We start from the raw sequence: 24,664 nt of genomic DNA, 5'->3' as shown, positions 1-24,664 counted from the left end.
ATTACTGTACATTGCAGCATGCAGATCCAGTGTAAAGACGACCCCATTTTTCCAGCCCCCAAAATCATATTTTTGCTAATATTTAGCAGCAAAGTTGACACTCCCATCTTTGCAGCCATGATATTCTATACTCTTATTAAGTCGGCCTTCATTTTTTTCTCCTCACACAAAGACTCCCTATGGTGCAGAAGGAGGCCATTTGGCTCAATGGGTCTGCACCGGCCCTCCTAAAAGAGCATCTACCTAGGCCCACTGCCCCACACTATCTCTGTAACCCCACCGAACCTGAACATGTTTGGGCACGAAGGGGCAATTTTATCATGGTCAATCCATCTAACCTGCACATCTTTGGACTCTGGGAGGAAATCGGAGCACCCGGAGGAAACCCACTCAGAAACTGGGAGAACGTGCAGATTCCACACAGTCACTCAAGGCCGTAATTGAAGCCGGGTCCCTGGTGCTGTGACACAGCAGTGCTAACCATTGTGCCACCATCCTGTAGTGATCTCTGTATGTAGTAATACATGATCAGACTATGTTAAGCTAGTACAGGCAACTTAACACTAGATGGCCACACTATCAGGACCTATATAAATGTTTTCCTGCTCTTTCCTATAGGATTGTAAGTCTGGAGTTTAGAGAGTTCCGAGCTAGAGAACAGAAGTTAATAGATATCAGTAATTATCTTTATCTTATTTAATAGTTTGATCTACAGTTATTTATTTGTTTATTAGTTTAGTATTAAGTAAAAAGAACTCACAAGATTATTTTATATTACTCATTAAATTACTTTATCATCACTGGAAGACTACATCTATATTTCAACAACTCGGCTAAACAGAAAGAGTAATATATATATTACAACATCGTAATATAACATGGTACCAGGTTTAAAAAGCTTTAAGAAAGACTAGAAGTAAATTCAAACAAAGAAGATAAAGTTCAGATACCGGCTATTTGACTAGTGAAGTCATCGCAGAAACTGAATCCTCGACTATGGATCGATTTTCGATGGATCAAATGCAGGCTCCCAGACATCTGAAGACAACCGGTAACCTTAATCTTAATTGAAGACTGTTTAAGCAACAATTCCAGCTTTATCGCAAAGCTAGTGACCTGAATACTGCTTCAGAGGCTAGACAAATCGCTTTGCTTCTGTCCCTAGCAGGACAGCAGGCAATTGAAATCTATAACTCATTTATTTTTGCTGCGGGCGATGATTAAACCAAATTTGAACATATAATCGCCAAATTTGATGGTCACTGCAGAATGCAAACTAATGAAATTTTAGAGCGGTTCCGACTTCATAAGCGAGCGCAAAAATTTGGAGAATCTGTTAACAACTTCATAACTGATCTAAAACTTCGAGCTCAGACCTGTAATTATGCTGATCTGCATGACTCTCTGATGAGAGACCAAATCGTTTATGGTATAACAGGTGAATCTTTAAGAGAAGCCTTATGACGTCAAAATAATCTTACGTTGAAAATTGCTATTGAAAAATGCATCTCCAGTGAACAAAGTAAAAGTCAATACTTCCCAGAGTTTTATCCGAAAGAAAAAGCGAAAGTCCACTATGAGACTGAGAAAATAAAAATAGTGTCGCAGGCAGCACAGAAGCACGTTCGAGGCGGCAGCTCTCTTGCGCACGCATTTTCTAACTAGGGACATGTGCACTTCGCACAGAAATGCGAGACGCCGTAAAAGAGGTCTGCAAATGCGTGAACGTCAATGATGCGTCACGGCGACAGCGTGATGACATGTGGCAATGCGCATTTAAAGGGAAACTGTCCAGCTTTTGGAAAACGCTGTTTGAGATGTTCCAAGATGAATCATTATGCTTCTCAATGCCAGTCTTCAGCAAAGTATCTCCCTCCTACACACAAGAAGAATTACAACGTGAGGGCAGTTGAAACAGATGAAAAAGTCAATTCACCACAAGATTTTTCCCAAGATGATGAAATTTTCTCCTTGGAAAATACCTTCTTTATCGGAGTGATTGAAGCATCAGCGAAGACAGATCTTCAAGCAAAAAAGACAGATCTTCAAGCAACAAAGCAAGCTCTTCACGCAACTAAGAAAACTCTTCAAGCAACAAAAAATCAACAAGTCAATATTGTTAACAATGAGTGGATGACTACAATATGTATCATCGATTGTTCAAATTAGATACAGGCGCTTCAGCAAATCTTCTCAATTCCAAAGACTTGTCTACTATCACAGGTGATTACGACATTGTACCTGCGGAATGCTCATTGAAAGATTACAATGGCAATCAAATTATTTTGCATGGCTTGTGTTATCTCAATGCCAGCAACAGGGACATTCACAAAAAGTTAAGGTTTGAAATAGTGGATGATCACCGATCTTCGCTATTGGGTGCTCAGACATGTAAAAATTTACAGCTAATTCAGAGAATCTTCCTGAATACTTCTGAGACATCTACAATACAAGATGACATCCAGCAATTATTAAACAAATACCCTGATGTTTTTCATGGGATGGACACACTGCCATGTCAATATAAAATTCTTCTTAAAAAAGATGCCAAGCCAGCAATGCAGCCGCCGAGACGAATACCAGCACCTATCAGAGAACGACTGAAAGCTGAACTCTTAAGACTGGAAGCTCAAGGAATTATATCAAAAGTGATGCAATCAACAGATTGGGTGAGTTCCCTAATCTGTGTTTAAAAAACCATCTGGTGACATAAGGATATGCATGGATCCTAAAGATCTCAATAGAAATATTCATTGAGAGCATTACCCAATACCTAAAAGAAAGGAAATCACCTCAGAAATGGTTAATGCCAAAATATTCACTAAATTAGATGCATCTCAAGGATTTTGGCAGATGCAGCTTGATGACTCCAGCAAGCTCCTCTGCACGTTCAATACACCTTTAGGAAGGTTTTGTTTCAATAGAATGCCCTTCGGTATTATTTCTGCATCAGAAATATTTCATTGTAGAATGGAGCAAACGACATTGAAGGTGTTCGTGTTTATGTTGATGACAATCATTTGGTCTACGACAGCAGAAGAACACATGATTCGACTCAGAAAAGTATTTGAAAGGAGACATAGGTATGGTTTAAAACTCAACCAATCGAAGTGCATGTTTGCCACCTCATCTCTAAAATTCCTTGGTGACGACATATCTGTTCATGGTATCACACCTGACGATGACAGAATTAAAGCAATTAAAACAATGCAACAACCGAAAAATAAGGCTGTTTTACGTTTTCTAGGATTTGTGAACTTCCTGGGGAAATTCATATCAAATCTTTCCACCAGAACTACTGCATTACGTCAGCTCATCAAGAAAAACGCTGAATGGACTCAGCGTCACAATGAAGAATGGTTCGATTTGAAACAACAGCTGATCCAGGCTCCAAGCTTGACATTTTTTGACCCAACTAAACCCGCTAAAATTTCGACTGATGCCAGTCAGAATGGCATTGGTGCCGATTTGCTACAACTGGATGTCCATCACAACAACTTGGGTCCTATAGCCTATGCCTCAAGATCAATGACCTCAAATGAGTGTAGGTATGCTCAGATCGAGAAAGAGTGTCTTGGACTTGTTACTGGAATAACCAAATTTTATGATTATGTGTACGGCTTACCAAAATTTATTGTGGAAACAGACCATCGTCCACTTGTCAACATGATTGATAAGAATCTTAATGATATGACACCCAGACTACAACGACTTATGATGAAACTGCGTAGATATGATTTTAACCTTATCTATACTCCAGGTAAAGAGTTGATCATAGCTGGCACTCTGTCCAGATCAATTGACACAGATCACACCAACAGAATCAATAAATGACATTGATGCTCATCTACAATTGTTTAAAGAATTACTTCCTGTGTTCGATCACAAACTTCAACAAATACGTGAGGAGACACAGAAGGATGCCATTTTGACCAGAGTAATCCACCACTTGCAGAATGGATGGTCAAAAGGTCACTGACAACAGTACCACAGTATACAGTCTGAACTGACAATATTAGATCGTATTCTACTGCGACGTGACAGAATCGTCATTCCAGAGAGTATGAAGTCAGAAATGCTAACTAGGCTTCACGAAGGTCATCTAGGCATAGAGAAATGTAAACGCAGAGCCAGGCAATCGATTTATTGGCCAAGTATTAATCAAGACATCACAGGCATGATTACTTCCTGTTCCATCTGTCAGATACACCAAAGTCAACAGTGCAAAGAAAAATTGCAGCAACATGATATTACCAGCATCGACCTCTTTCATTCATATGGCAGACATTACATTTTAGTCATTGGTATTATTCAAATTTTCCAGACGTTATGAAACTGAATGATCTCACATCCACCATTGGTATTAAGGCATGCAAAGACATCTTTTCTAGATATGGTATACATCAAACCATAATGTCTAATAATGGTCCGTGTTTTAACAGTTGGGAATGGACTGAACCATGACATACAATTTCAGACATATCACCTCAAGCCCTCATTTCCCGCAATCTAACGGAAAGGTTCAGAAAGGAGTTCATATAATTAAGCAGTTATTAAGTAAAGTCAGAGACTCACAATCTGACTTCTACTTGGCTTTGTTAACTGACAGATCATCACCTCTGACCACAGGATTATCTCCAGCACAGATGTTGTTTAACAGGAACATCAGAATAACACTACCTCAGCTAAATATTCTGGATCCTGATCAACATGATGCTGTGAAAAAACTGCATCATCAACGTCAGAAACAGAAACAGTACTATGATCAACATAATTACTTTGCGTCAGTCTTCACAGTAGAAGACATGAGTAATATCCCACCAATTCCGGAGAGTCAGGGGGCAGAGTTGAATATGGTAGCCATCACAAAGGAGAAAGTGCTAGAGAAACTAAGAGGTCTAAAAATTGATAAATCTCCGGGCCCAGATGGACTACATCCTAGAATTCTAAAGGAGATAGCTGAAGAAATAGTGGAGACGTTAGTTATGATCTTTCAAAAGTCACTGGAGTCCGGGAAAGTCCCAGAGGATTGGAAAATCGTTGTTGTAACCCCCCTGTTCAAGAAGGGAACAAGGAAAAAGATGGAAAATTATAGGCCAATTAGCCTAACCTCGGTTGTTGGCAAGGTTCTAGAATCCATTGTTAAGGATGAGATTTCTAAATTCTTGGAAGTGCAGGGTCAGATTAGGACAAGTCAGCATGGGTTTAGTAAGGGGAGGTCGTGCCTGACAAACCTGTTAGAGTTCTTTGAAGAGATAACAAATAGGTTAGACCAAGGAGAGCCAATGGATGTTATCTATCTTGACTTCCAAAAGACCTTTGATAAGGTGCCTCACGGGAGACTGCTGAGTAAAATAAGGGCCCATGGTATTCGAGGCAAAGTACTAACATGGATTGACGATTGGCTGTCAGGCAGAAGGCAGAGAGTTGGGATAAAAGGTTCTTTTTCGGAATGGCAACCGGTGACGAGTGGTGTCCCGCAGGGTTCAGTGTTGGGGCCACAGCTGTTCTCTTTATATATTAACGATCTAGATGACGGGACTGGGGACATTCTGGCTAAGTTTGCCGATGATACAAAGATAGGTGGAGGGGCAGGTAGTATGGAGGAGGTGGGGAGGCTGCAGAAAGATTTAGACAGTTTAGGAGAGTGGTCCAAGAAATGGCTGATGAAATTCAACGTGGGCAAGTGCGAGGTCTTGCACTTTGGAAAAAAGAATAGAGGCATGGACTATTTTCTAAACGGTGACAAAATTCATAATGCTGAAGTGCAAAGGGACTTGGGAGTCCTAGTCCAGGATTCTCTAAAGGTAAACTTGCAGGTTGAGTCCGTAATTAAGAAAGCAAATGCAATGTTGTCATTCATCTCAAGAGGCTTGGAATATAAAAACAGGGATGTACTTCTGAAGCTTTATAAAGCATTAGTTAGGCCCCATTTAGAATACTGTGAGCAATTTTGGGCCCCACACCTAAGGAAGGACATACTGGCACTGGAGCGGGTCCAGCGGAGATTCACACGGATGATCCCAGGAATGGTAGGCCTAACATATGATGAACGTCTGAGGATCCTGGGATTATATTCATTGGAGTTTAGGAGGTTGAGGGGAGATCTAATAGAAACTTACAAGATAATGAATGGCTTAGATAGGGTGGATGTAGGGAAGTTGTTTCCATTAGCAGGGGAGACTAGGACCCGGGGGCACAGCCTTAGAATAAAAGGGAGTCACTTTAGAACAGAGATGAGGAGAAATTTCTTCAGCCAGAGAGTGGTGGGTCTGTGGAATTCATTGCCACAGAGGGCGGTGGAGGCCGGGACGTTGAGTGTCTTTAAGACAGAAGTTGATAAATTCTTGATTTCTCAAGGAATTAAGGGCTATGGAGAGAGAGCGGGTAAATGGAGTTGAAATCAGCCATGATTGAATGGTGGAGTGGACTCGATGGGCCGAATGGCCTTACTTCCGCTCCTATGTCTTATGGTCTTATGCCAAGAATCTGAAACCTCTTGAAGTAGATGATAATGTTAGAACATAGAACATTACAGCGCAGTACAGGCCCTTCGGCCCTCGATGTTGCGCCGACCTGTGAAACCACTCTAAAGCCCATCTACACTATTCCCTTATCGTCCATATGTCTATCCAATGACCATTTTTATGCCCTTAGTGTTGGCGAGTCCACTACTGTTGCATCATGTTTGCATCAGACTTTCTGAAGCAGGTTGGTCAGACACTGCTCTAGTTCTTCGACATGTTACACCTAGATCATATCTGGTAAAAACATCAGATGACGTGTCAATCAGAAGAAATCGTCGTGATCTTCTTCAAGTTAAGGTTCACACACCAGTTTTTCCTGATCTTGATTTACATAAATCTGTTTTAAGAAATGTTGAACAACAAGAACATTCTACTTCATCACTGAGCAAGAACATTAACACGTGTTCCTTACCATTGAAACTAAGAAGACCTACAAGGAGAAGAAAGCCAAATCGACTTAATCTATGAACTTTAATGTAATGCTAGTGTTTGCTGTACTGTGTAAACCACTGCATTTCTCATGTAAATTTTCTTATGTATACACCAGAAAATGTTAAAAGGGGGGGGGGGGGGTGTAGTGATCTCTATGTAGCAATACATGATCAGACTATGTTAAGCTCGTACAGGCAACTGAACACTAGATGGCCACACTATCAGGACATATATAAATGTTTCCCCGCTCTTTCCTAGAGGAGGAGTGTATGTCTGGAGTGCAGGGAGTACAGAGCTTGAGAGAAGAAGTTAATAGACATCAGTAATTATCTTTATCTTATTTAATAGTTTGATCAACAGTTATTTGTTTGTTTACTAGTTTAGTATTAAGTAAAAAGAACTCACGAGATTATTTTATATTACTCATTAAATTACTTTATCATCACTGGAAGACTACGTCTATATTTCAACAACCCGGCTCGACAAAAAGAGTAATATATATATATAACAACATCGTAATATAACACGTCCCACATGTTTACTTACTGGTACCTTGTAACTGGGCATACGGGATCAGGCAGGCAATAAGGGCTGTGTAAGGATGTTCATGACACACCAATTCTTTGCATCAGAAGTTGTTGATATTTCAAAATGATGACACTGGCATTTCACTTCTATACTTGGCGTATAAGTTGACCGTAATTTTCTTTTGGAGGGATTATTTAAGGCTTCATAGATCGGCATATATGCCAACACCTGTGATACTTGCTAGAATGCATGGATTTCAAATGGCTATATGGAATTTCCTGAATGTTTCAGGGCAGCCTGTGTTGAAATGTTCTAAAAATAAAATCTCTCTAGAAACTGTGATAATTCCCTTTTAATTTGTAGTTGGACTTTTTTCATTTACGTGGAGAACCGAAAGGTGCCTCTGAAAAAGCATTCCTTGCACTATATATTTGAAAATAGTTAACATTTGTGTAGATTTGACTCCTGTAATGTGTACTTTATGTGTTCACACCTTCACTCCTCAACCTTTCAGTCCCTGCCAATCATAGGACCTTCGGTCTGAGTTGAAGAATTAAACTGGTGTGTACTTTAAAAAAAATAAACAGCTTCCAGGTGTCGGTTTTGGCTCACTGACAGCAGACTTGCCTCAGAGTCAGAAGGGCAATGGACTCCAGGCCCCGCTCCAGGACTCCGGTCCAGCACATCTTCCTGTATCATGTCTCTGCAACCCCTTCTTATCTACAAACTCCCTCCAGGGCAGGAGGCATTCCCAGAGGAATGCTCAACTTCCCAGTAAGGCAAGTTTAAATTGAAAATGGGGACGTTGTCAGCAGTAGATGACGCTAAAAGCAGTTAAGACAATATACAAAAATGAAAATATTAAGCACAAAATAGCCAAATAAATCACACACAAAACAAAACATCAACAATCTCTTATGTTAACTCCCAATGAAGCTGAATGAGCGTTACTAAATGTGGCCACACAATTTGGTACTTTAACACTGTTACCATTTTTTACCGTGCTGAGCTTGTCAAGTGTCAACTAAAGATTTCCCAAACATAATTTCCAGATCTGTGCACATCAGCAACACAAGCCCCTTTAGTTCAGAATACAATACATAAAATGCCAGGTAGGGAACTCCTGCTCTATGTTAGGGGCAATTACTCTTACCCATGTTTCTGCCCTCTTCCCCCATACTTTAGGAGTGCTCATGTATCATCAGCACAAAGCAATGGAATATTTCCCTTGCAGAAATGCTACATTTACAAATGTATTTGTGGTGATTTTGTTCTTATTGATTAGTTAAGAGCTCATTTGATTAATGATCTTGAATATGTAAATCCTGAGACAATGGTGTGTGGCTTGAGTTGCTGCACTAGGCAATTTGGAACGGTAAGAATGCTTCGGGGAGTCAGAGACTTGTCAAGGAGTGTGCTGGGCTGTTACTGCAGTTGCCCTCACAACTACTGCGATGTTAACAGTTTTATCAGCAGATCAGATAGATCTGTCGCCACTTCTAAAAGCACTGTAGTGTTAGGGGGAACTGCTCTCAATGAATGTGTTATGAATGTTAGAAGTAGGACTAATGTGCTTCTGTTTACCTATTGTGAAGTTTCCTTGGGACGTGGGGGTTGAGGCTGTGGTGGGGGAAGGGAGTCCCTTGGGATTACAGGGAGTTGTGTTAAATAACAGCTTAACTATCGGGCGGGGGGGGGGGGGGAGTAAAAGTTCACTCTCCCCTCTACTCCAGTACCTTCCCTTCCCCTCATTTATAGCAGGCTCCTCTTTCACACGCTCTCAGGTTACTGGTGCTTAGAGTCTTAAAAACTAAAGTTTTTATGTCCTTGTCCCAGCCTCCTGCGTTTAAGAGCCACCCAGCTCCAGTGATTGGATTGAGTAGGCTGTCTTGTGCTGAGTGGTTGAGGACGTGTTTCAACAGATGGTTGGGGTTAGTGTGTGTCATCACATCTGAGTGGGGGTTAGAGAGGAAAGGCTGTACAGTAGGAACTGTGTGGTCCTGTGAGAGTACACTGCGTGTGGAAAGCAGATCCTTTCAAGAAGATCTCTTGGGCAAAAAGGAATACAATCTCTCAGGTACAGGATTTTGTTTTCAGACAGGAAGTTTTGAAGTGCTCAGACTGTAACTGCCACAAAGCTATTTTCTCTTTTATTGTAAGGCTAGAAAATTATAAGTATGTTGCTTGATGTTCCTGCATTAAAGGTAACTTGTTTATGTTTGCCCTTTTAAGATTTGAAATAGTGAGATCTGTGATTCTGTCAGAATGTCTAAGTGAGGGTTGCTTAAGCTGATGTGGGAAAGTACCAGCTCAGGAGGTTAGGAGCCTCCGTCTTCAATCAGCCTTTACTTGTTTCCACTGATACCACTTTTGAGAATCACAAAGGCAGCAATATACACTCCTGATTGAACTGCAGCAAGCAGAGTCTGCTGGAGTCACTGACACTTGCAGTTTTCCATGCGTTTGCACATTGTTATTGGTAAATTATCAGGCATTTTAAAAGGTTTCTTTGTAGTATTATTTGGAAATAATTTAATTGTCTGCCAAAAGTGCAAAAGCAGCTTTGAAATGCCATTTTATATATTTTAATGTTCCGAGTATTTAAAGAAGTGCTGAATACTGATTATAGTTTACAAATATTGGTGTGATCTCTCCAACTAGAGAATGTAATAATTATAGTAACATGCTGGATGTTTTTAATTATGATTACTGTGCAAAAGATGCAACAAATCATTTGGGTGTTAGTTTTAATTTTTTTTTAACTCTTTGAGTACTAATGGCAATTTTTCTTAAATTCCATCAGTTACAAGAAAGAGTTTTGTCAGATAGAGTTTCAGATTGGTACGAATATCAACTGCATTCTATATTTTTTTACTTTTTTGTTGGCCAGTGTTCTAGGACAGCACAGTACAATGACACAGTGGTTAGCCCTGCTGCATCACAGCTCCAGGGACCCGGGTTCAATTCTGGCCTCGGGTGACTGTGTGGAGTTTGCATTTTCTTTCCTTGTCTGCGTGGGTTTCCTCCCACAGTCCAAAGATGTGCAATGTATTTTGAACAGACCTTTCACCTCAGGAATATAGATCTAAGGGCAGCCTATTTAGTTATAAAATAATGCTTGTGTGTGTCTGTTCTTGTGCACCAAATGTCCGTGTATTTTTGTGGACAGATATCTGCTTCTCTGTCTCGTGTGCACTTCCTGGCAACAGGTTTGTGAAAATCAAATGATAAAGGAGGTTTTATTAGTTGCACACCTGTGGATTTACTGTGCAGTGGCCTGTGCTGCATTATAATTTTAATGGAATAGCAATACTAGCCTCACAGCAAGAAAGAAAAACTTCCACATGTCTTCAGCATCGAATATTGTGAAAGGGAGTGTTTGAAATAATAATAAAACAACAAGGAAGAAGTGGAAGAAAGTCCCTTCAAATGAAAAGTGCAGGCATTTCCAACACTCGAGCCCTACATTAAAGGTGCTTTTGTTTTGTCTCTGGGTTCTCAAGCACAGGTCACTCAAAACTGATAAGCAAAACGTAAATTGCCATAACTCGCTCGCACCAACACTGTGGAAGACCGACTATAGTTTTCCTGGCATGTGCCAGAAATGTTAGATTTGAGTTGCATTTGGCTGCACAAGGCCCTCACTACAGGAATCTGGCATCACTCATGCGGGTCCCATGTAATATAAAAATACCATTAAATTTCTTGAGGCTTCACCTCTATGCACCGTGAATTCTCTACAGCAGCATTGATATCCTGCCAGTTAGCAGCAGAAGGCGCAATGGTGTCACCAGACATATTTAATGTATGGCTACCAATGCATCAAGAAAGCAAATAACATTTCAGCCAGTAGACTCAAAAGTTGTGGAATAAAGAATCTATTTTTATACTTTTCTCAATGCTTCTATTGCTTAACCATCAGTGATAGATCTGAAGCTATTGGTACTCTTTGATGAAGTTCTAAATGCTCTCTCCAAACAAAATTTGCAAGGACAGAATCAACAAATGCTTTTTAAGGAAGGCTCGGTGGTGCAGTGGTTAGCACTGCTGCCTCATGGCACTGAGGACCTAGGTTTGATCACTGCTCTGGGTCACTGTCCGTGTGGAGTTTGCAGATTCTCCCCATGTCTGCGTGGGTCTCACCCCCACAACCCAAAGATGTGCAGAGTAGGTGGATTGGCCACGCTAAATTGCCCTTTATTTGGGAAAAAAAAAGCTTTTCCGTGTTTGCAACACTAATGGAGAATTGTGGACATTTCACACACACGCATTTTACTAAAATGTTCCTGACAGCAATTATGTATCGGCTGCCTTCCACCTAACGCAGAGTGTATGGAACGGAAATCATTATACTTACCTTTAGTTCTGTTGTTTCTAGTGTGGCCTTGATAATACAATTTAAACATTCCAACGTTCCACCTAATCTGCTACTTTCCTGGAAATGGCTCTGTCACCTTCAAGCTTAGCAAATTAGTCTGGGTCTGTTTTGGGGCCCAGCTTTGCCACAACACAGTCAGAAGGTGCCTGAACCGAGAATCTTGGGGTTGGACAGATGTTGGTTCTTGCACTTTATTAACATACTCGCCGCAAGGTGGTGACTAAAGACATCAACATCAGGCAGTTACATAACCTATAGCAGTCCCCGTGTAAGTCCTGGGAGGGGAATTGAAATGAGATCCAGGTGGGGAGGTGACTGCGACTCCTGTGGTGTGGCACAGCACCCCTTTTCCTCCTGGCTCCAAGATGGCCGTTTTAAAATGTGGGTGTGTGGCAGTGGCAGCCAGCAGCAGTTCATGTGTATGAATGCTCTTCCTAGAAACAAGGTATTTTAACATTTGTTAAATATTGTATTGCAAAATCATCTTTTGGTGGTCTATTTTAGGACAGTACGTAGACCTGAATTTGCTGAACACAACTGGCACTGGTTTTCTGCTTGTAAAAACCCACTTGAAGTTATGGAATTTCATGGTCTTAAGATCTCAGGCAGCACGGTACAGTGGTTAGCACTGCTGTCTCACGGCCCCGAGGTCCCAGGTTCGATCCCAGCTCTGGGTCACTGTCCGTGTAGAGTTTGCATATTCTCAACGTGTTTTCGTGGGTTTCATCCCACAACCCAAAGATGTGCAGGGTAGGTGGATTGTCCACGCTAAATTGCCCCTTGATTGGAAAAAATGAATTGGGTACTCTAATTTTTTTTTAAAAAAAGATCTCATTCTCTGTAACTTTGTACTCTGCCTAACTCATTGACCGATAATTTTGATTCACTTCTTTTATTGTACATAGACAGGATTAAAACCGTCTGCTAAATACATTTGACAGGTTTAACTATTGGAATGCTGCGAAAAGAAATTCTGTGCAATAGACTTTCCAACAAGTTAATTCCGTTCTTTAGGTTTTTGAGAACTTGACTCCATAGAAATAACTTGACTTACACTTCCAGGATGACAATTGTAGTTGGAATTCAATACAGTATTTTACTGAGTGAGCCAATAATAATTTTTTCTTCAATGATGAATCTATTTAGGAAGAAGTGTGCAAGAGATAGGTCTTTAACCTGTGAGCTCCGTAACATTTGGCGCATTTAACGGGGTGTTATTTGGCATCTGCAGCGTGGGAACAACTCTGCTATCAAATGGAACTCTCTTTTTTCTGGCCTTGGTGAGATGCCTCGGTGAACAGGGCCCCGCCGAGACCACAAATACCGTAATTTCCTGCGCTGAAGTAAAGGGAGAGATCGGGCTCCATTTTTGAATGCCGCCCTGATCTCTCAACCCCCTCACCACGGCATCCAGACCCCCCAATGCCTCAACTGACTTGTCAGGGAGTCGTCAAACCCCCCTTCAAGGGCAGGGCACCTCTGGGCCTGATCCCTGGCATGGGCAAACAGCCACCCAGGCACCTTGGCACTGCCATCCTGGCATTCTGGCAGGATCCTGCCCAGTGAGTTAGAATCCCACCACAGGCTACGAAAAGCAGCAGGCTGCGCGCAGATGTGCGTCCTGGAGACACACCTAGACGTAACAGTAGACCCTGTAAGGTTAAGAAGATTGAGGATCATTGTGTAGGTATTGAGGCCGATGGGGGGTGGGGTGCGGTTGGTCACTAGGGGGAATGGAAATGTTATGTTCACGAATAAAACATGTTAACCTGGTAAGTGTGCAGCCACGGTCACGTTAATCTTCACAGAAGGACGACCTGCACCCCCACCCGTGTTACCCTCTATGCCCCCGCCCTCCTGGTCACAGTGGTCCAAGATCAAATGCCCCCGATGCAGACCCCGTTCAGAGGATGGGTGTGAGCGCGCTAGCATTAGACTTTGGCATAAACTGAGGAGCACCAGAGCTAACCTCACAACGAGGTTTTGAAGAGGGCGGAGGGGGGGAAGAGAAAGGAGGGAAATGGGGGCAGAGGGGGTGAGCTGACAGACACAGCCTCGTCCTTTGAGAATCGGGTGAGGATGAGGGCTTCCTGGTCCTCTGAACATGCTGGACCCTTGCCGCCGCCTGTCCTCCAGCCTCCGCTCTTCCGGCAGGTCCTCCCTGGGCTCGTCCATCGTCCCCTCCTGGTCAGCCTCCTCCTTAAACGAGACCACATGTCCCTTCTGCTCGACCAGCATGTTATCCCACCAGAGCGGTTCAGGCATAGGAACTGCATTTTCAGCAGTCCAATGCACTGCTCAGTGACAGCAACGGTGGCAACATGGGCCTTGTTATATCGGGTCTCCGCCTGGGTCTCCGGCTTCCACCCTGACATCTTCAGCCAGGACCTCAGTGGGTACCCCTTATCCCCCAAGGGCCAACCCGTCTTCCTGGGGTGGGCCCCGAAGATGCCAGGGATCTCCTGAGTGCCCCAGGAGACACTCTCCCTGGGAAGCGTGCACACACGTACATGACTGGAGGTGGTGCTCATACAAGAGTTTTTTTTAGGAAACATTTTATTGAGGCATTTATAATTTTAACATATTAATATTCTAAATAACAGAACGGTCCGACACATGCAAAAACCCCACAGTAACATGCCCAACTCCCCCCACCCCCCCCCCCCCCCCTAGCTACCCATATGTTAGATTCCCTGCCCTTATTCTCCACTTCCATGCCTCCCTTCCCCCGCCCCCTTCTGCTGATGGTCAGTTTTCCTTAAAGAAGTCGATGAGCGGCGGCCACCTCCAACCCCTGTATTGAACCCCTTAAGGCGAACTTAATCTTCTCTAGCCTGAGAAATTCTGCCATGTCACTGACCCAAACCTCCGACTTTGGAGGCTCCGAGTCTCTCTTCCCCCCCCCCCCCCCCCCCGGGGCTCCCGGATTTTCCGACACTCCAAATACTCTGGATTCGGAGTCATTCTCCCTTCCAGGACCTCTACCTCTGACATGGCATCTGAGAATCCCTGCCAAAATCCCCATAGCTTTGGACACGCCCAAAACATATGTACATGATTCGCCGGACTTCCCCCTAACTGCACACACCTGTCCTCCACCTCAAAAAACCTATTCATCCGGGCCACAGTCATAAAAGCCCTGTGGATCACTTTGAACTGGATCAGGCTAAGCCTTTCACACAACGAGGATGCATTGATTCTTTTCAGGGCCTTCTCCCATAGCCCAACTTCCAATTGTTCTCCCCCCGCCCCCCCACCCCCCCCTCGTCTTCCCACTTCCTCTTCACCTCCTCGATTGGGACCCCTTCCCACTCCATCAATTCCTTATATATTTCCGAGACCCTCCCCTCCCCAACCCCTGTTTTTGACATCACAGTATCCTGTAGTCCCCTCAGAGGGAGGCGAGGGAAGCTTGGAACCTGCTTCCGGACAAAGTCCCGTACCCGCAGGTACCGAAATCCATTCCCACCCGGTAACTCAAACTCCTCTTCCAGCTTCTCCAGGCTCGGGAAACCCTCCTCAATGAAAAGGTCCCCAAATCTGTCAATCCCTGCCCACTGCCACCTTCTAAAGCCCCCATCCAGCCCCCCGGAGCGAACCGGTGATTGTCACACATCGGTGACCACACTGACACCCACTCCAGTCTCATGTGCTGTCTCCATTGCTCCCACACTCTCAGGGCTGCCACTACCACTGGGCTTGTGAAGCACCGAGCCGGTGCCGTTAACAGAGCCTCCAGACTTGTTCTCTTACACGATGCTGCCTCTACCCGCTCCTACACCGACACCTCCCCCACTTCCTAACCATCGAAATTTTAGCTGCCCAGTAGTAATTAATAAAGTTCGGAAGGGCCAAACCTCCTTCCCCACGCCCCCGCTCAAGAAGGACCTTCTTCACCCTTGGGGCTTTCCCGGACCATATAAAACCCAAGATCGCCGTATTCATCTTCCTAAAAATGCCTTTGGGATAAAGATTGGGAGACACTGAAACACAAACAGCAATCTCGGGAGGACGGTCATTTTCACAGTCTGTACTCTCCCTGCCAATGACAGTGGGAGCACATCCCACCTACGGAAGTCCCCTTTCATTTGCTCAATCACCCTGCCCAAATTTAATTTAGGAAGCTGACCCCAGTCTCATGCCACCTGAATCCCCAGATACTTAAAACTCCTTCCCACAATTTTGAACGGTATCTACCTCCGTTTCCTCTCCTGACCCCCTTGCCTGGATCGCGAAGACTTCGCTCTTGCTCATGTTTGGTTTGTAGCCTGAGAACCGGCCAAATTCCTCCAATATTCCTAAAATTCCTGCAATCCCCCCAAAAAGCTCTGTTATATACAGGAGCAAATCGTCCGCATAGAGTGAGACCCTATACTCCACCCCCTCTCACTATCCCCTGCCAAATGTTCGATGCCCTCAGCGCCATTGCCAAAGGCTCTATGGCCAGGGCAAACAATAGTGGGGAGTGTGGGCACCCCTGCCTTGTACAATCTACTGTAAAATCCCCGAAACACATCATTCACCCACACCGGATCCAAAACCAACTTCCCCCCGATATCTTTTACTTTCCCAATCTCTCTCGCTGCCTCCTGTTTCCTCAGCTGGTGTGGCAACATCCTGCTGGCTTTTTCCCCATATACGTATACCGCCCCCTTCACCCTCCTCAGCTGCCCCTCCGCCTTACCTGTGGACAGGAGCCCGAATTCCAGCTGCAGTCTCCGGCACTCCTTCAGAAGCCTGTCATCTGGAGACACGCATACCTCCTGTCAACATGTAAAATTTCACCTACCAGCCTGTCCAACTCCGCCCGCTCAGCCTTCTCCTTATGTGCCCGGATTGAGATGAGTTCCCCTCTAATAACCGCTTTCAGTGCCTCCCACACCATCCCCGCGAAACCTCACCTGTGTCATTGATCTTTACATACCCCCAAATGGCCTCCCTCACCCGCTCGCACACCTCCTCCTCCGCTAACAGCCCCACATCCAACCTCCATTGCTGGGCCTTTCCCTTGTTCACTTGCAGCTCTACCCAGTGTGGGGCGTGGCCTGACACCACAATTGCGGAATATTCAGCATCCACCACTTCAGCCAGGAGCGTTTTGTCCAACACAAAGAAGTCTATCCGGGAATATACCTTGTGTACATGGGAGTAGAATGAAAACTCCTTGGCCTCCCAAATCTCCACGGATCTAAACCCCCATGTGCTCCATAAACCCCCGCAACTCCTTTGCCATAGCGGATACCTTCCCAGACCTGAAACTCGACCGATCCAGCCTCGGATCCAGGACCGTGTTGAAATATTCCCCATTGTCAGTTGATATGAATTCAGCACCCATCTGACAAACTCAACATCATCCCAGTTTGGGGCATATATATTTACCAATACCATGGCCATTCCCTCCAACTTCCCACTGACCATAACATATCTACCCCCCCCCCCCCCCCGGGTCCACCTCTATCTTCCCCACCTCGAACGCCACCCGTTTATTGACCAGGATTGCCACCCCCCCCTTTGTTTGAAAGGTGCTCACACAAGAGTTGAACATTTAGGGAGTTGAATCCCGTCCTGTTAATGAAGGGCACTCCCTGATGCCCTGGTGTATACAAGCCACATGTGTGCCATCAATCACCCCTCTGGACCTGGGGCACCCCAGCGATGGCAGAGAGTCCTGCAGCCCAGACATCTTGATGGCTTGGTCGTGCTCAAAGTTGATATAGTCAGCTGCCTGGGCATACAGGGCATCCATGACTTCATGGATGCATTTGTGGTCTGTACCTTGGGGGAGAAGACCCCGCTCGAGCCCTGGAATGAACCTGTTGCTTTAAAGTTCAGGACTTGCGGTGACCTTCATGGCCTCCAGGAACAGGTATCCTCCTCCTCCACGAAGTGCCAAGTCCATGCAGACGCGGCACAGGTGCCACAATGTCTCTTTGTTGAGACAGAGTCTCCTGTGGCACATGCTGTCCATCACCTCTTTGAAAGACCAACGACACCTTGGGCCGTCGCTGATGTTCCCCCCTGGGTTCCTCCTGCCTCTGATGGGCGGCCGGGTCTTCAGAGCGTGCGGCAGCCTGCTGCCTTCTCCGGCGCCTGGACTCCTGGGCTGCCACCAGCACCCTGGGGCGGCCTCTGTGGGATCTACACCATCATCCATTTTGGTATCTGTAAGGAGAAGGACTGACAGTCAGTTAAGGCTTTCACCCCGGGACCCTCAATTCCCCCAAGCCTCCCCACCCTTATATGTCTCGCCTTCTCTGAGTGCCATCCACCAAGCCAGTTATGCTGGAAAACCTTGCTCTGCGCTCTCACCCCTGGCCATAGCAGGAGTCCCTCTACCCCTGCCAGGAACATTAGGAAGACTGTGCTCATGTACCCTCCCCTGATTCACACACTCACCATTTTGTCGCAACGATATCCCCAGTGCTGAAGCTCCGCTCTTGAGTGTCTGATTGTTGGCTGCTGCCTCTACGATGCTGACGCTTCCAGAGGTCATGCAAAATGTTCAAGGTTCCATGTTTGATTGGAAATGCGATGCAATAATCATTGCCTGAGACATGGCACGTGTACTCACGAGAAGACACTTGAGAATATTTTAATTATTAAACTGTCAACAGTAACAAAGATTTGAAAATCAACTATGTAACATTCCACATATCACACTAACCATGAAACAACAAGGAAACGTCACCGTTCCATATTGGTACAAATGAACTGTTGTAGCTTTGTGTTTGTACTGATATTCTGTTGCGAAGAGGTACTTACGTGTGTACGGCATTGTGGCGTTTCCTTGTTGATTAATGGTTAGTGTGATATATGGACTGCCATGGAATTAGTTTCCATTTCTTTTTATAGAGGTCCTGTTGATCGTTTAATAAACAACATATTCTCAAGTGCATTCTCGGGGGTACACGTGCCATGCCTCAGAAGGATGTTATTGCCTAGCATTCCAATCAAACTGTGAGGCCTGGACATTTTGCCTTAATGCTGGAGGGTACAGGACCACAAAGGCAGCTGTTGTGTTTGGTCCTTTGTACTTTATGAAGGAATCCACCAAACAGTTCAACTTGTCCAAACCAGAATCTTTTATTGAGTCTCGTGTGGTAAGATAGCAATCTGATACAGAGCACGTTATCATGGAGTCTGCTAACTACTCCTCTGGAACTTTCTCCTAGCACTGACTATTTACATGTGTGGCTTATTACCCCCTCAATCTTCTTCTGAAGATAGCCGGGGTGTGTCTCCCCTTTATAGCGGAGTCACAGGTCACATGACCTTGTCTAGAGACTGCATGGTGTGTCTGTACAGCCACCTGCTGGTTGGAGGTCGCACACCATCCATCTATGATATAGCCCAGTCATTTTCAAAGTCGGGGTCGTGACTCGCAGGCGGGTGTCGGGAGGGTCGTAGAGCCATCCATCATGGCATTCCTGATCGTGCGCAATGGCTGCAGCAGAATGCTTTTAAAAATGACGGCCGCGACTGGCTTTCAGAATGCGGGTATGCTGCTCACGGGTGCCTGCTCATCAGTGCGCACGCCCGGAGCCCAGCGAGAAACATCGCCTCCGCCTGACGGCAGTGCGCTGACCCAGGAGACATTTTTAAAAACAAATTCAGTTCAGCCTTCTTGCATGAAGCAACGGCAGAGAGCAGGTCACACGCCCCGAACACTGACATCACGTGCTCTGGGCTCCATTTTGTCAGCAGCAAACAAGCAACGGGATTGTAAAATTTAAAATGGATCATTTTGGAATAAGGAAGAGGGGGCCAGAGACACAAACAGGCCAGGATCTGACAACTAAACCTGCTGGAGAGAGTGGCTCAGGAGAATCCATAGCCGGACAAAGCAGTGGTGGTGTGAGCAGTTCAGGAGAGTCCATAATAGGACAAAACAGTGCTGGTGTGAACTCCAGGACCTCTGATGAACAACCCATACAGAAATGTAACATTGAATGACAAAACAAGTGAGATCGTGGGAGCCAAGCAGGTTCACCTGTCGCATTAAAGGTAAGAAAAAATGGTGGGTCACAAAGTTCTGGCGGCTTGGGTCGCGAAAGTCAGCCAGCATGGGTCGCGACTGTCGGCCGGCGTGGGTCCTGTAGGTTGGCTGGTTGGTAAAAATGGGACCCTTGAATAAAAGTTTGAAAAACACTAATATAGCCCATAGGCATATCACCACAGCAGCAGCCAACAATCATACACTGCTGGGCTTCAGCAGTTGGGGATATTCCTGCAACCAGAGGATGTGTGTGTGGATCAGGGTAGGGCACATGAGCACAGTCTCCCTCATGTTCCTGGCTGGGGTCTGGAGTCCAGTGGTCCCTGTTGTGGCCGGGGTGAGTTTGCAGACCAGGGTTCTCAAGTACAGTTGGCTCAGTGTTTGAGGGAACTCTGAGAGAAGGTGGGACACGTAAGGGTGGGGGGGCCTGGGAACATATGAGGGTCCCGGGATGGAAGCCCTAACTGAGCGTCGGTCTCTCTCCTTCTCCAATTCTTTACAGCAACTAAAATGGATGGTGTTGCTTACCCCTCAGCGACAGTCCTTGCGGTGCTGGTGGCAGACCAGGTGGCCAGAAGCTGGGGAAGGCAACAGCTCGAGGCAGGCTGGGGGCGCAGCACACCCTGAAAACCTGGCCCAACATCAGGCTGAGGAGGAACCCAGAGGAGGACGCCAGCGACGGCCTAAAGTACTAGCATCATTGGCCATTCGGGGAGATGATGCACAGCGTGTGGCACAGGAGCCTCCGTCTCAACAAAGAGACAATGGGGCACCTGTGATAAGTCCTTGCGGACTTGGCACCTCGTGGGTGAGGAAGACATCTGCTCCCGGTGGCCATGAAGGTCATTGCTGCCCTGAACATTTATGCAACCAGTCCATTCCAGGGCTTGAGCAGGGACTTGTGCAGCATTTCCCAAGCCACAGCCCACAAGTTAATCTGTGCAGTCATGGATGCCCTGTATGTCAGTGCAGCTGACTATATTAACTTTATATAGTAGGACCAAGCCCACCAAGATGCCCAGGCAGCAGGATCCGCCATCATGGCCTTGATGCCCCGGGTCCAGGGGGTAATAGATGGCACGCATGTTGCCTTCCATGCGTGGGGCTTCTTAAATAGGAAGGGGTTCCACTCCCTGAATATTCAACTCGTATGTGACTACCACCTTTGGATCATGCAAGTGTGTGCACTCGTCCCAGGAGTGTGCATGACAGCTGAGATCACTCCAAGATCCCTGGCCTCTTTGAGGACTACCCCAGGATGATTGGTTGGCTCTTGGGGGATAAGGGGTACCTGCTGAGGTCCTGGCTGATGATGCCAGTGCAGATGCCGGAGACCAGATATAATGAGGCCTATGTTACTGCCCTAGCTGTCATTGAGCGGTGCATTGGACTGTTGAAAATGCAGTTCTGATGCCTGGACTGCCCCCCCCCCCCTCCCCCAGAGGGTCTCCCGCTTTGTAGTGGTCTGCTGTGCCCTCCAAAACCTGGCACAGCAGCAGGGTGACATGCTGAAGGAGGAGGGACATACAAACATGTCTGAGATGGGGCCGGACCAGGATGGGCTGGAGGATGAGTCCGGAGAATGCAAGAGCCACCGGAGAATGGAGGGCAGGCGGAGAATGGAGGCCCCTGCCCTCTTCCTCCGACTGTTGATGCCCTTGGATGTTCCTGCCTCCATCTGATGTGCATCAGCAACTGGGATGCTCACCAGATTGTGTCCCAGAAGCTTATCCGTTAATGTTGGCCATCGAGGTGTGTGTCTCTGTACTGGTGGAAGGTGGAGTGATAGCTGTGACGCATCGATTGAAGGTCCCCTCGGAGCTATTCTCCGAGGTGTTCTGTTTGGTGGCCGAGGGGATGGGGGTACCTCCAGATGGCCTAATCACATCAGGTGGAGATCCTGTGAGACAATGGACATGTGGCCAGTGAGAGGGAAGGATCATTTTGTCTTGACATGAATAACTCACTTGATACAGGTCATCTGGGTGAAGGGATAGAGGATCCTCACCTCTGTGGCACAGGCCAACCTCGCTGTCGGTGACCGCTCTCTCCTCGGCCAATCCCACAATCACCGCGGTCTGTTCCTCATAGGGGGTGAGGGCTCTGATGCCTGGAACGCCCCCGCCCCCCCATATGGACGATTTCCCGCCTGTTATGGGCCAACCTCTCCTGCGAGGCGAGAGACGGAGCATTGTGAGCCACACGCCTGAATCATCAGGGAGGGTTTATGCGTTGGCACCGCTCTGGTGCATGGTGGGGTTGTGCTGTGGTGCTAGGGTGTGCTGGGGCACAAGCACAGTGATATGCTGTGGGATGGGGGGAGGGGAGGGTGCGAGGTGCTGGGGGGGGGGGGGGGGGAAGAGGCAAGACTGATGCCAGGGGACTGGTGTAACTTACCCGTGTGGCCAGGTGGAGGGTGTTGGTCTTCTTCCGACATTGGTCACTCTGCCTGAACTAGGCAGCATTGGTGGCCGTGTTGTTGGTCCTCCGATTCCCTCGGGAACAAGTTGTTCAATCTCGCCTCCACGGCATCCAGCAACCTGGCCAGGTCGGCGTCCCCGAAGCATGGAGCAAGTCTACATGGTGCCATGGTCATGTGCTGCTTGGGAGTGAGTTCAGAGGGAGCGTTTATGGGCAGCTCCCCTTTGTTCGAGGCGAGTTGTCGGGCGTGGTTCCGGCAAATCAGCCGGAGGGACAGCCAGTTCCGCCGTGAAGCACGTGCGGGGTTATTTTCAGCACTAAGTGCCGTTAAATACGGGCTGCGGTCTCGCCGGCTCGGCCATCAGGAAGCGCCCAGGGGTTGCGCCCGATATGCCATTTTATATTTCCCCCAGGCCACCGGAGAATGGAAATGAGGGAGCGATTGCACCCCTCATTAGATTTTGCGAGGTGTAACGGGGCTGGTAAATCTCGCAAGAGGTCTGAACACTGAAGGCAAAGCATTTGGGTAGAATGCCAATCATGTTGAAGGTTAAGGAAGAGAACATGGTCTACAAACGCAGAGGATATGGTTTTGATTAGGGCTATATTAGTGTTTTGTGAGAATGAAAACATAATTTTAAAAAATTAATTTGCAGGCTGTGGGCATTGCTGGCTAGGCCAACATTCATTGCCCATCCCTAATTGCCCTTAACAGGGTGGTGGTGAGCTGACTTGTTGAACTGCTGCAGTCCCTGTGGTATAGGTACACCCACTGTGCTGTTAGGGAGGGAATTCCAGGATTTTGACCCAGTGACAGTGATCTAGTTGAACAGAGATCTAGTCCCAAGTCCAGATGGTGAGTGACTTTGAGGGGAACCTGTGGATGGTGTTTGGAGGAATTCAAACATGCTGTTCTGAGAACCATGGACATGGATTTGGCAGAGTGGGAATAAATTCAAGCACCTTCTCATTGGAAATTAGAAATGGGCAATAAATGCTGTCCAAGCCAACGATGCGCACATCCCGTAAATGAATTTTTAAAAAGTTTGGAGCCGAAAGCAATGTTGGAGAGGAGACTGTAACTTTCAAGAATGCAATGATGAAGGCGAGTGATCATGACATTTTTGAAAGAAAAGGGGCAGGACTTGAGGAGACAGAACAATTTATAACATTATTTAGAATATGTAAAGGAAGGAAAGTTGAGTGGAGTGCAGTTGAGTGGTGATGGGACAAGTTAACATGGCTTCGCAAAAAAAATGAGGTCCTTCATGGTGCTGGGCTCAACAGCATGAGGAGACAACCCGACAGAAAATTCAACTCTGTTGGACAGGCCATGCCTGCTGCATGGATGATTACAGAATCCCTCAGCAGATGTTGATGGTGAACAGTCTCTGGGTAAAGAACATCAAAGTGGTCAGTACAAACAATGGAGGGACACCTTCAAAAAGAGCTTTACAAACGTCTGCATTGCCGACCGCATGTCTTGGGAAGAACTCTTCAGCCGATTGGCCCATATTGAAGCAAGCACTGAAATTTGGTTCAGCAGACTTTGAGGACCATCTACACCAAACCCACAAAATCTAACCTGGCCAGAGGTGGTGCAACTACAGCAGTCCCCCCACCCCCCCAGCACCAACATAACAACATAAACTGCCATTTCTGTGGATATCCATCCCAATCTCCATCGGACTCTTCAGTCAGAGATGATCCACACAAAATGGTGAATTACTTTCAGCTTGGGTATACTCGTGTAACAAGACTCTTATCACCAAAATGACATGGGCTTCATGGACGAGATAAATTCAGAGAAGGCATGGAGGGAGAATGGAAAGAATCTAGCCCGAAAACAAGGCTCAGAGCAATGGCACAGGGAACTCAAAGACTCCTCTTGGTGGAAAAGAGGAAGGGGGGAAGTACTGGAGGCAGCCAATGGCTGATCTTAATCTTAATGATGAAAGGTGCCTAATGGTCTCACCTGTACCACTGCCACCTTCCCGCCTCCACCCTGATTTAAGTCTGTGATGGAAAGGCCTGTGGGGCTCACTTAACGACCTCATTCCACAGTTGTTGGTACTAACCCAGAAACGGGTCGGGGGTTACCACGTGGATGCCACGACAAGTAAAACTGTGTGCTTGTGGACCCTCAGGGTGGAGTTCAAAGGCATTTAGTTTCTGATTGAGGGACCCAATATTGGGCCTGCCAAGAGCCAATCGCTCATCCTGACTGTTGATTTTCTCCCCCCCCCCCCCTCCCTTCTTCTTCAATCGCTCACCTGTAGTCTGGGATCTAGCAATGATATTAGACCTTGGGTGGGAGTCATACCGACAACAGTTACCGCTGCTGGTTTGTGAAGTGTCTGAGTGTCACAAATTGCGCCACCT

General features: G+C 46.2%; 1 protein-coding gene across 12 annotated transcripts in view; it reads left to right on the top strand.

Moving 5' to 3' along the window:
* sulf1 (sulfatase 1) overlaps positions 1-24,664 on the top strand; it is an 821,278-nt gene that overhangs the window by 264,626 nt on the left and 531,988 nt on the right. For 5 of the 12 annotated variants that reach the window (XM_072467603.1, XM_072467601.1, XM_072467602.1 and 2 more), the window contains exon 1: positions 9,366-9,564. The exons of 3 other annotated variants lie outside the window; for them this stretch is intronic. The gene's annotated coding sequence lies outside the window, so the exon portion shown is untranslated. Of the gene's footprint in view, positions 1-9,364; positions 9,565-24,664 lie in introns of those variants that run through there. 4 more of the 12 variants (XM_072467608.1, XM_072467609.1, XM_072467612.1 and 1 more) reach the window with 3 other exon arrangements.

This window comes from Scyliorhinus torazame, chromosome 11, assembly GCF_047496885.1.
Source record: "Scyliorhinus torazame isolate Kashiwa2021f chromosome 11, sScyTor2.1, whole genome shotgun sequence".
Lineage (NCBI taxonomy): Eukaryota > Metazoa > Chordata > Chondrichthyes > Carcharhiniformes > Scyliorhinidae > Scyliorhinus > Scyliorhinus torazame.
Note: the sequence above shows the minus strand (reverse complement) of the source record. Positions and strands in the feature narration are given on the sequence as shown.